This window comes from Oryctolagus cuniculus, chromosome 16, assembly GCF_964237555.1.
Source record: "Oryctolagus cuniculus chromosome 16, mOryCun1.1, whole genome shotgun sequence".
NCBI classification, from domain to species: Eukaryota; Metazoa; Chordata; class Mammalia; order Lagomorpha; family Leporidae; genus Oryctolagus; species Oryctolagus cuniculus.
This window is the reverse complement of record NC_091447.1, coordinates 26,431,409-26,443,418: the sequence shown is the minus strand read 5'-3', so window position 1 is coordinate 26,443,418 and position 12,010 is coordinate 26,431,409. Positions and strand designations below refer to the sequence as shown.

The 12,010-nt window shown below is 40.2% G+C and overlaps 1 protein-coding gene across 8 annotated transcripts in view; it reads right to left on the bottom strand.

Moving 5' to 3' along the window:
- SEPTIN7 (septin 7) overlaps positions 1-12,010 on the bottom strand; it is a 107,713-nt gene that overhangs the window by 68,436 nt on the left and 27,267 nt on the right. Inside the window, exon 1 of one of the 8 annotated variants that reach the window (XM_070059713.1) lies at positions 1,913-1,990. The exons of 6 other annotated variants lie outside the window; for them this stretch is intronic. The gene's annotated coding sequence lies outside the window, so the exon portion shown is untranslated. Of the gene's footprint in view, positions 1-1,912; positions 1,991-12,010 lie in introns of those variants that run through there. One more of the 8 variants, XM_051853294.2, reaches the window with a different exon arrangement.

Genomic DNA, 12,010 nt, shown 5'->3' with positions numbered 1-12,010 from the left:
GCCACCCACATGAGAGACCTGGATGGAGTTCTGGCTCCTGGCTTCAGCATGGTCCAGCCACAGCTGTTGCAGCCATTTGTGGAGTGAATCAGCAAATGAAAGATTTCTGTCTCCCCACTAACTCTGACTTTCAAATAAACAAATAAAATCTTTTTAAAAATCCAAGAAAATCAAATAAAATTCAAAGAAATCTCAGAGCAAAATTACAATTGACAGTAAGTAACAATAGTTTTTATCAACCAACCAAAATAACACAGTAACAAATAGGATTTTTCATAAGGAAAAAATTCGAACTCCTTTAAAATTACATTAAGAAGGCTTTTTAATTACCTGCTTTGCTCACACTACCACACATATGGAGTTTCTTGAAATTTGTCTTCTAAATCATGAAATGAAGTCAAAATGTTCAGTGAAAAGCAATTTTGGGAGTCAGCACAGTGGCATAGAGAATAAAGCTTCCACCTGCAGTGCTGCCATACCATATGGGCACTACTTTGAGTCCCGGCTGCTCCACTTCTGAACCAGCTCTCTGCTATGGCCAGGGAAAGCGTTAGAAGATGGTCCAAGTTCATGGGTCCCTACACCTGTGTGGGAGATGCAGAGGAGGCTCCTGGCTTCTGAACGGTGCAGCTAAGGCCACTGTGGCCCTCTGGGGAGTGAACCAGTGGATAGAAGACCCCTCTCTTTCTCTTTCACTCTACCTCTCTGTAACTCTGCCTTTGAAATAAATAAATCCTTTAAAAAAAAAAAAAAGCAATTTTGAAGTCTCTCATGATCAATGTCAATCAGCAAACAGTATCTTTCAAGTTGATGTCAGATCCAATTATGTGAAATTATTCAATTTCGCATGATCCTGCTGCTTCCATCTTCAGGAAAATAAATTTATTCAGGTAAATTATAATTCCATTTTCTATTTGCTTTTTTAGATGACTTCAGCAATAGCTTTATGAGTAATTCAAAGACATTTAACTTTCTTCTTTTTTTTTTTTTTTTTTTTTGGACAGGCAGTTAGACAGTGAGAGAGAGAGAGAGAGAGAAAGGTCTTCCTTCTGTTGGTTCACTCCCAAATGGCCACTATGGCCGGCGTGCTGTGCCAATCTGAAGCCAGGAGCCAGGTGCTTCCTCCTGGTCTCCCATGTGGGTACAGGGCCCAGGTACTTGGGCCATCCTCCACTGCCTTCCAGGGCCACAGCAGAGAGCTGGACTGGAAGAGGAGCAACCAGGACAGAATCCGGTGCCCCAACTGGGACTAGAAAGCGGGGTGCCGGCGCCGCAGGCAGAGGATTAGCCTAGTGAGCCATGGCGCCAGCCAAGACATTTAACCATCAAACTGATGTAGTAAATAAGTGTGATTTTTAACTTACTCATTGTTTTAAAGAAAAAAAAAAAAAAAAAAAAAAAAAAAACCCCTGTCCACAGTTCAGATCATCTGAGTGAATACTCTTACTGGTTAATTTTACCTTGGAGATGGTAGGTCTTATTCCTTAAAATATAATGGCAAAATAGTGCTAAGTACATATTCCTCTTAAAACTTCTGCCACATTTAAATCCTCATTTTAGAAAAACTCATGAGACCAAGCCATCACTTGAATAAGTTCAGACTTAACAAAAGAAATCTATACTCTTCACATAGTACACATATAGCTAAATTGTTCATGCATGACTTCTGCCTTCTGAAATTTTAAGCCAATTGTTGAAAAGCTTAGTCAATTAAATTGAAAAGCCAATTTTAAAAATAACAATTAAGAGACAGACCATATTGTTTTAAAGTCAAATATTTGAAAGCCTGCTACAGTAAAGCTAAAATTATGTATCAGTTTTAAAGTTTCCTTTGCTCATATTTCATATAATTTTAAGTTAAATTTAAGTTAACTTAGAAAAAAAAAGACTGTAAATTATGTAATATACTCACAGCTACTTTGTAGTGAATACATGTCCATCATTTCAGTGTTCCAGATTCCAACAGAACAAATCCACGAGGAACAGTAAACGAAAAATTCCAAGAATCGTAATGACACGTTCAGTCCAAAGAGGTAAAACAAATCCATTGGAACATAGCAAAAGAGAAAAACATGAAAGTTACTAACATGTAACTCGAAAAATTAGAGGTAAATTACAAATAAATTGAGAGCATATTTTTCTATATATTTCAAAGTATTAAAATTTTATGTAATATAAAACCCAAGAAATTAATTTTTTTTAATTTGATAGAGAAATAGGGAAATCTCTCTTTTGCTGGCTCACTTCCCAAAAGCCCATGATGGCAGGTGCTGGGACCAGGGTTGGGCAGGGCCAGGAATACAACCCAAGTTGTCCATATTGGTGTCAAGAACCCAATCACTTGAGTCATCACCACTGCCTCCCAGGGTCTGCACTGCCAGGAAACTGAAGTGAGGAGACAGAGCCAGGAATTCAATCCAGGAACACCACTATGGTATACAGCCATCTTAACCACCAGGCTCAATGCTTGCTCTGAGATCCAGAGAATTTAAATCCACGTTCAGCAGCTCTCTTGCTCAAATACAGAACACAAAATCTATCTTTTCATAAAGGTCAACTACACCTGAAGTTCTATAGGAAATGGTTTTAAAGATGCAAAAGCAAAGTTTCAAGAAGTTATACAAGGACCAAATTTTAAGTTCCAAGAAAAAACTGTAAATCTCATACAATTTTGCTTTGCCAGTCACTGCATTAAGACAACTCTGACTATCCTATTGGAAATTACATTCCCATTTTTCATCCCAGCACTTTGCTTCTCCTTAGCACTTACCATCATCTCACACACATTTTACTCATCTTATAGTAACCTCCATCTCAATCCTACCAAGCCTGCAACAGGCACACAAGCTCCTCCATCAAGAAAGAGAATAAATGAATATAAACTGCAGCATCCAAAAAGAAGCTATCTGGGAGAATAGAAGAAGTTCTGGAGAATATGATATCTGAAACTGGACCTTCAAGGAACTGACCAGTCCAGAGGCTTAACAAAAATGCCTCATAGTCTGCCCCTAGAATTTACTCATTGCCTTGCCCTTAGCAACCAAAAAAGTCTTAGCACAAAGAACTACAGGAATTAAAATAAGAGGGAGAACACATTTCAGGCAAAGGGATATGCCTTAAAGTAGGGACAAACTTGGTATTTCCAGGAACAAAAAGAAGATGTGTGAACTACAATGAAGTAAAGTTCTGGACCAGCAGATGAATGATAGGAAACAAGGTCGGGGAAGCAGGCAGGGGCCAGATCATGTGGGAATCAGCCAAAGTAGCAAGTTTGGATGTTATTTTAAGGCATTATGGGAAGCCACTGGAGGGTTTTTCACAGGCAGATGGCCTGATTAGTGTCTTAAAGATAGCTCTCACTGTTAGATGAACAAGTAGGGAAAAAAAAAAAAACCTAGTAAGGAAGCTCCTGCAAATAGTCCAAGAAACGGATACTGCTGACTGGATACATGATGAAGGAAAATCAGATCAAACACAACTCCTATGTTTTTGCTTGAACAACTCACTGGCTAATGATACCTATTAGGGAAATAGGAAGCAATGGAGAAAAGAAAAGATTGGGTACTAAGGGCCAAAATTACCAAATCATAAACAGCTTTGACTATGTTAGTTTTGAAACAGATGCCTATTATATTCCTACATTCAAGAAGAGGTGTCCTTTGCTGTAAATAACACTCTGATCTCAGAATCAACCCTTAAGGCTTCCTAGTCTGGCTGAAAGGCCTGTGACAGAATTTCAGGCATGGAAAGCCAAGACTCTGGCAAAAACTATCCTACACGAAGGAACTCTGTGAGACCTCAGTGGAAGAAGGGACCATCAAAGAAGGATGTGCTTTTCTCTGAAGGGAGGAGAGAACATACACTTTGTTTCTGGCCATGTCCAGATACTGATGGAGTCTATGGTCACAAAAGGCTTCCACAGTCTTGGCAGCCCATTGCAAGAGCCTCAGGTGATCACTGACGTCATAAATAGGAGTGTTAATTGTTAAAGGAACAACAGAAGTCACTGTGCACATACCCCTGAACTCAATGAGTTGTACTATGAGAATTAACTGCAAATGTTTTTCTCAAACTGTACTCTATATGGTGTTGGGGGGGTACAAAATATTAAAATCAGTGCTTAACATGGAGTTGGTCCTCTGTATATAAAATCAAACTAAAAACGAACCATAATGAAGAAGGGGTTGGGAGAGGGAGAGGGAGAGGGAGGTGGGATGGGAGTTGGGGTGGAGGGTGGGTATGGGGGAAAGAACCATTATATTCCTAAAGTTGTACCTATGAAAAATGCATTCATTAAATAAAAACTTAAGAAAAAATAAAAAAGAAGAGATGTCCAATAATATATGAGTCTAGAAATTTCAGAGTTGGTTGGTGCCGAAAAAATGAATTTAGGAACCATCAGCATATAAATACTACCAGGAAGGGATTAAATTCCCAAAGAGAGAGATTATAGATTAAAAAAAGAAGGTGGTCTAGTTAGAGCCTGGATTACTGAAAGGCTAGCCAGAGAAAGATGAGCTAGTGAGGTGGGAGGAAAACCAAGACGATCTCAAGGATGGACTGAAGTCATTCAACTGTGTTGAATGCTACAGAAAAATCAAATAAACAAAGATGTGACCACAAAATTTGGCACCAAAAATCACAGCAACACAGTAAGGAAGAAGAGTGACTAGGCTGAGGTGACAATTATTTGCACGTAAACATCACAACATTTTAATTTTTAAAAGCGAATTATTTTAAACATTTTATTTGTCATATCCCCCATAAAACTGATTTCCCAGAGGGACAGAATCATACTACATTCACCTCAATATTCCTAGAAAGTACTGATACACTGTAAGTATTTTAAAAAGCCAAATGGCTACATTTCTTCAGAAGGTGAGTCTGTCCAAGGACCTAAGATAAATTCGTTTGGCTACTGCTGCAAAAACAAATTAACCCAGAATTCATATAAAAGTACCTCACCAAACACAAAAATAAGTCAGAAGCTACCTGGCACCAATATGCTATTCAGCAACTATTTTAATAACACACCACTGACTAATTAAATCATAGACTTTCCACATCTCCTAAGAATCTTTCCTTTCCCAAATTCTCAAATCAACAAGTATAATTCAGAAGAGATAAGCACCCACTGATACTCTTCCTGCACAATATCTACAGTACCTGTGTGAAATACAATGCCTGCATAAGGAAAAATTATTTACAGCTGTGGGTGATACAATTATGGTATTTATAGACATGTCACTACAAACAAAAGAATATTCATCCAGGTCTTCAGGTCTTGAAAGTATTCCTTGACTTCAAACATCAGTTACATAAAGAAAAACAGTCATCATCTTTTATAAAAGCATATTTTTTTAAAAAAATTATTTAGTTATTTGAAAGGCAGAGTTAGAGAGAGAGAGAGAGAGAGAGAGAGAAAGAGAGAGAGAGAGTCTTCCATCCGCTGGTTCACTCCCCATATGGCCGCAATGGCGGGAGTTGCATCGATCGATTGGAAGCCAGGAACCAGGATTTTCTTCCAGGTCAGTGGGTGCAGGGGCCCAATGATTTGGGCCATTTTCTACTGTTCTCCCAGGCCATAGCAGAAGAGCTGGATCGAAAATGGAGCAGCCGGGACACAAATCAGCGCCCATAGCAGCAGCAGCCTTATCCGCTACAGCACAGCGCTGGGCCCCGCATATTTAAAAACAGAACAAAACAAACAAACAAAACAACAACTTTAGGGGGCCCTAAAAGCATATTAAAAAAAAAAAAACTTTGGGGGGCCAACGCTGTGGCATAGGGGGTTAAGCCGCTGCCTACAGTACTGTCATCCCATATGGGCTCCGGTTCAAGACCTGGCTGCTCCACTTCTAATCCAGCTCTCTGCTATGGCCTGGGAAGCAGCAGAAGATGGCCCAAGTCTTTGGGCCTCTGCATCCACATGGGAGACCCGGAAGAAGCTCCTGGTTTCCAATTGGTGCAGCTCAGGCCATTGCGGCCATCTGGGGAGTGAACCAGTAGATGGAAGACCTCTCTCTCTCTGCCTCTCCTTCTCTATCTGCGTAACTCTGACTTTCAAATAAGTAAGTTAATCTATCAATTAAAAAAAAAAATGTCAACGCAAAACTTTACATCAGACTTCTTGAGCCGGTGCCGCGGCTCACTAGGCTAATCCTTCACCTTGCGGCGCCAGCACACCGGGTTCTAGTCCTGGTCGGGGCGCTGGATTCTGTCCCGGTTGCCCCTCTTCCAGGCCAGCTCTCTGCTGTGGCCAGGGAGTGCAGTGAAGGATGGCCCAAGTCCTTGGGCCCTGCACCCCATGGGAGACCAGGAAAAGTACCTGGCTCCTGCCATCGGATTAGCGCGGTGTGCCGGCCACAGCGCGCCAGCTGTGGCGGCCATTGGAGGGTGAACCAATGGCAAAAGGAAGACCTTTCTCTCTGACTCTCTCTCTCACTGTCCACTCTGCCTGTCAAAAAATTTAAAAAAAATAAATAAAATAAATACATCAGAATTCTTATATACAAAAAATCAAGGGGCCAGTGCTGTGGTGTAGCAGGTAAAGCCACTATTTGCAGTGCAACATTCCATATGGTTGCTGGCTGAGTCCTGGCTGCTCCACTTCTGATCCAGCTCCCTGCTAATGTGCCTGGGAAAGTGGCAGAGGATAGCCCAAGTGGTTGGGACCCTGCACCCACGTAAGAGACCTAAAGGAAGCAACTTAGAGGAAGCTCCTGGCTTCGGATAGACACAGCTCTGGCTGCTGCAGCCATTTCAGGGAGTGAACCAGGGGATGGAAGATCTTTCTCTGTAACTCTGCCTTTCAAAAATAAATAAATCTTAAAAAAAAAATAGAAAAATCAACCTATAATAATTCCATTGCTTGATGTTTCACTGCCTATGGAAAAATCAACTTAATACAATATCCAGTAACTTCAATGTTCAATTTATTTGATGTTATTTCCAAAAATGAAATACATTCAAAGAACAAGATGCTTCAAACTGATTCTAATAGAAAACTGAAATTCTTTAAGAATTCTTTATATTCTTTGACATTTATTTCTCTTCCAAAAATAAAGTTACCACAATCTTGGCATGTGAAATCTGATTATCATTTTTAAAGATCTGAGTACTAATATTTGCTTTAGTAAATTTTCAACAGAGAAAATCAACACCTTCTAAAAACTAAATATGCTTTCAGTACTAATAAAAAGTTGATCAAGTGAGTTCAAACAGCATGGAAATATGATAGAAATCAGAATCTGAGGAAAAAATATACATGATATTGGATCTTCTTCAAGCCTTCAAAACCCCCTCATTTTCACATAGGTGTTCAGTTTAAAAACTAAAATCGTTAAGGATCAAAACTTATATTCTAAATTATCTTAATATGCCCAGAATTCTTCTTCTGTCCTTAGTAACTATAATTTTTAAAAAAAAAAGGCTGGAAGATCCAAATTTACATCAACAACTTTAAATTTCACAAACATTTGGTCATTTCACTCTACTCTCTTTGGATTTTAAAATTTTACTTGACACACTGACAAAATAATATTTTCTCTTAAAATATAAGTGATTCTAAATATGAAAAATGATACATTTCAAAATGAAAAGGTATTGACATAGAAACTTGCCTACTCTTTAGTATTCCAAAACAAAAGTCTCACATCAACACACAGAAAGGATAGACTGAAAACTGTTAGTCAAATATCTCTCAAATAGGTCGAGAAAAATTTAAAGAATTTCACACACCATTTAAATGTTTTAATTATTGGTCTAAAAATACCTGGATTTTAGATTTAATATAACAAGAAAACTAATGTTACTCAGGAATGTCTTAAATATCAGTTCCTATATCTCCCACTCCAAATACTTTATTTTTAAGATAGATTCATCTATATATTATTTATTTGAAAGACAAAATGACAGACAGGGATCTTCCATCCAGTGGTTCATTCCCTAAGTCTACAACAGCCAGTTCTAGGGCAGGCCAAAGTCAAGAGCCAGGAACTCCATCCTGGTCTACCTTTCACTTGCTGCCAAGGTACATTAGCGGGAAGCTGGACTAGAAGTAGAGTAGTCAGGATTTGAATCAGCACTCCTATATGGGACGCTTCAGTCACAAGTAGCAGTTTAACCCACTGCCACCTATTGCCAGTCCTCCAACTATTTCAAAGGTTCATGTCTTAATTTAGCATGCCTCTAGCTCTTCTTTAACCAAAATGAATAATTATGTCTTGATGTATCCATGTTTTATTTTTTCAATGCTAATGTAGATTCTTTGTTAATCTGTTCATAAGACTTTAATATTTAACTCCAGGAATACATTTAAAAATGAGATAAGGGGTCGGTACCGTGGCTCACTTGGTTAATCCTCTGCCTGCAGCGCTGGCATCCCATATGGGCGCTGGGTTCTAGTCCCAGTTGTTCCTCTTCCAGTCCAGCTCTCTGCTGTGGCCTTGGAAGGCAGTGGAAGATGGCCCAGGTGCTTGGGCTCCTGCACCCATGTGGGAGACCAGGAGGAGGCTCCTGGCTTCAGATAGGTGCAGCGTGGCGCTACGGTGGTAGCAGCCATTTGGGGGGTGAACCAACGGAAGGAAGACCTTTCTGTCTCTCTCTCACTGTTTAACTCTGCCTGTCAAATTAAAAAAAAAAAAAATGAGATAAATTTGGGGCCAGCACTGTGGCTCAGTGGGTTAACACCCTGGCCTGAAGCGCCAGCATCCTATATGGGTGCCCAGTTCTAGTCCCAGTTGCTCCTCTTCCAATCTGGCTCTCTGCTGTGGCCTGGGAAAGCCCTAGAGGGGCCCCTGCACCAATGTGGGAGACCCGGAGGAAGCTCCTGGCTCCTGGTTTCGGATCAGCACAGCTCCGGCCGCGGCCATCTGGGGAGTGAACCATCGGATGGAAGACCTCTCTTTCTCTCTCTCGATGGAAGACCTCTCTCTCTCTCTCTCTCTCTCTCTCTGCCTCTCCTCTCTCCATGTAACTCTGACTTTTAAATAAATAAATAAATGTTTAAAAAAAAAGAATGAGATAAATTTAAATTTTTTTTCTTTGGGTCTGAACTTAGGATTCAGAGCTTGGCTTCCAAGAAATTATTGGCCTGGCTCTCTCATTCATTCAGAGGAGGTCAATCAGCCAGAAGGCAATTACACAGGCATAAATGCTGCAATGCAGGAAAGCACAGCGTAGGAAGCTCCTGGCTCCTGCCTTTGGATCGGCACAGCGCGGACCACTGTGGCCAACTGGGGAGTGAACCAGTAGGTGGAAGACCTCTCTCTCTCTTGCCTCTCCTTCTCTCTCTGTATAACTCTTTCAAATAAATAAATAAATAAATCTTTAAAAAAATAAATGTGGCTGCTAAAAAAGCTTAAATTACATATATGTGGTTTGCATTAAATATCTACTGAGTAACACTGGGTTAGATACTAAAACAGTGAACTGACAGGTTTCTATAAACTAACTTGTGGGAGAATGGTAAGATTTAGAATTTCTGGGTTTAGGTTTGAGCAACTGCCTGAATGGTACTATCAGCTGTTAAAAGCAGGAATCATCTGAGTTTAAGGTGCTAAATGGACTTTATGGAAACATATGTTGTATGAGTCACCTTTCTGTCATTATAATTAGAATACCTGAGGAGCAACTAAGAAAGGAAAAAGGCTTATTTTAGCAGTCCAAGATCAGGCAGTCAGTCCCAATGATTTGGTGTCTCATGAGAGTGGCTTATGGGGTAACCTGCAGAGAAAGGATCCCATGGCAAGATGGGAAGTAGAAAGAACTGCTAACTCGGTCTTCTTTTTTTTTTTTTTCTTTCTTTTTTTTTTTTTTTTTTTGACAGGCAGAGTGGACAGTGAGAGAGAGAGAGAGAGAGAAAGGTCTTCCTTTTGCCATTGGTTCACCCCCAATGGCTGCCGCAGCCAGCGTGCTGTGGCCGGCGCACCGCACTGATCAGAAGCCAGGAGCCAGGTGTTTCTCCTGGTCTCCCATGCGGGTGCAGGGCCCAAACACTTGGTCCACCCTCCACTGCACTCCTGGGCTACAGCAGAGCTGGACTGAAGAGGAGCAACCGGGACAGAATAAAGCGCCCCGACCGGGACTAAAACCCGGTGTGCCAGCGCCACAGGCAGAGGATTAGCCTACCAAGCCGCAGCACTGGCCAGCTAACTCGGTCTTAAAACCAACTCTCTCACATGAACCAAGCAGGTTAAGCCACCACTTAGAACACCAGCATCCCACATTGGAGTGACAGTTCATATACTAGTTAGTTGCATTACTTCCAATCCAGCATCTTTCGAATACACCTAGGAAGGCAGAAGATGGCATAAGTACTTTAGTTCCCTGACACCCATATGAAAAACCAGGATGGAGTTTCTGGCTCCTGGCTTTGGCCTGGCCCAGACCTGGCTGTTGCAGCCATCTGAGGAGTGAACCAGTGGATGGAAGCTATCTGTCTCTCCTCTTCCTCCTCCTCCTCCTCCTCCTAATACCTTGCTGTCAGTCCCCCTCTCTCTGTTGCTCTGCCTCTCAAATGAATAAATAAATCTTTAAAAAAAAAAAAAAAAACAAACAAACATGAAACTACCTTCTAAGGGCATATCCCAAAGACCTAAAGACCCCCACTTGGGACTACTTCCTAGGCACCATAATTGTGTCAAGTCTCTGTGCTCAATTCATTAACCATTAACAGTAATCTATTAACCATTAACATACCACTTTGGGGACTAAGCCTTTAATACATGGGCCTTTAGGCAACACTCAAACCATTATTTAATTGCTGTGATGTCTAGTAGACACCTGCATATATAAAAGTCAGAAATTCTAAAAATATCTATGTTAGACATTTTAAGTCATCGAAATTGAGATGGTATCAAAGTCATGAGTATGAATCAAAATACAGCACCGAGTAAGAAGATAAGAATCAACATTAACTTCCCACAATAACCACCTAAACAAACCTAGGAAAAAGTGAGCAAAAAAGAATTATCAAGAAAGTAGTTCAGAGAAGCAGTTCAAAGAGGAGGTCAACTGAAATGACTCTATGTGGTCAAATTACACTATGCACTCTGCAGTGATCAACATAAGGATGTAGAAAAATGAACTTATTGTTACCAGGGACCCCTGTCAGATTTGTACCAAAGAGAAAGATAAGCAGCAGGGGTAGGCATTAGGCCCAGGAGAAAAATGCCACTTAGGACACCCACACCTCATATTGGAGTGCCTGGTTCAGATCTCAGAACCTCTGCTTCTGATTCAGCTTCCTCCAAATGTGCACCCTGGAAGGCAGCAGATGATGGCTTGAGTACTTGGGTCCCTACCACCCACATAAGAGACTGGGATTGAGCTTCAGACTCCTAGCTTCTGCATGGACCAGCCTTGGCTGTTGAGGGTATTCAGGGAGTAAGACAGTACTTTTGAGAATCATAGACAGAAGAAGTTGAAAAAGAAAAAGTAACAAAAAAGAACAGGAGAGGCTATACTAATTAAATAACAGACTTAAAGACAAAAATTGCTACCACAGACAAAGAAGGAAATTTTGTACTGAATAAAAAGTGCCAATCCATCAAAACATGACAATTATAAAAATGCTCTGAACAGAGCCAAAAAAAAAAAAAAATACACGAAGTGGATACAATGGAAGGGAGAAATAAGACAATTCAACAAACTCTAATTTAAATAATGGGTAAAACCAGAGAAAAGATAAGAAATAAGAGAAGACTTTCAGAACTAGATCTAACCCTTATCCTGAAAACTTTACCTGACAATAGCAAAATACATCCTTTTTACATGCACATGGAACACTCTCCAAGACAGATCACATCAGAAGACAACAAAATAAGTCTCAAGTTAAATGAGTTGAAATCATGAGTTCAAAGTATGATCATCCACAACAGAATGAAATTAGAAATTACAGAAAAAAATTGGAAAATTCACACATTTGTGGAAATTACACATTACACTTTTTTATTATTGAAGATTTTATCTATTTATTTGAGAGGTAGAGTTTATAGACAGTGAGAGG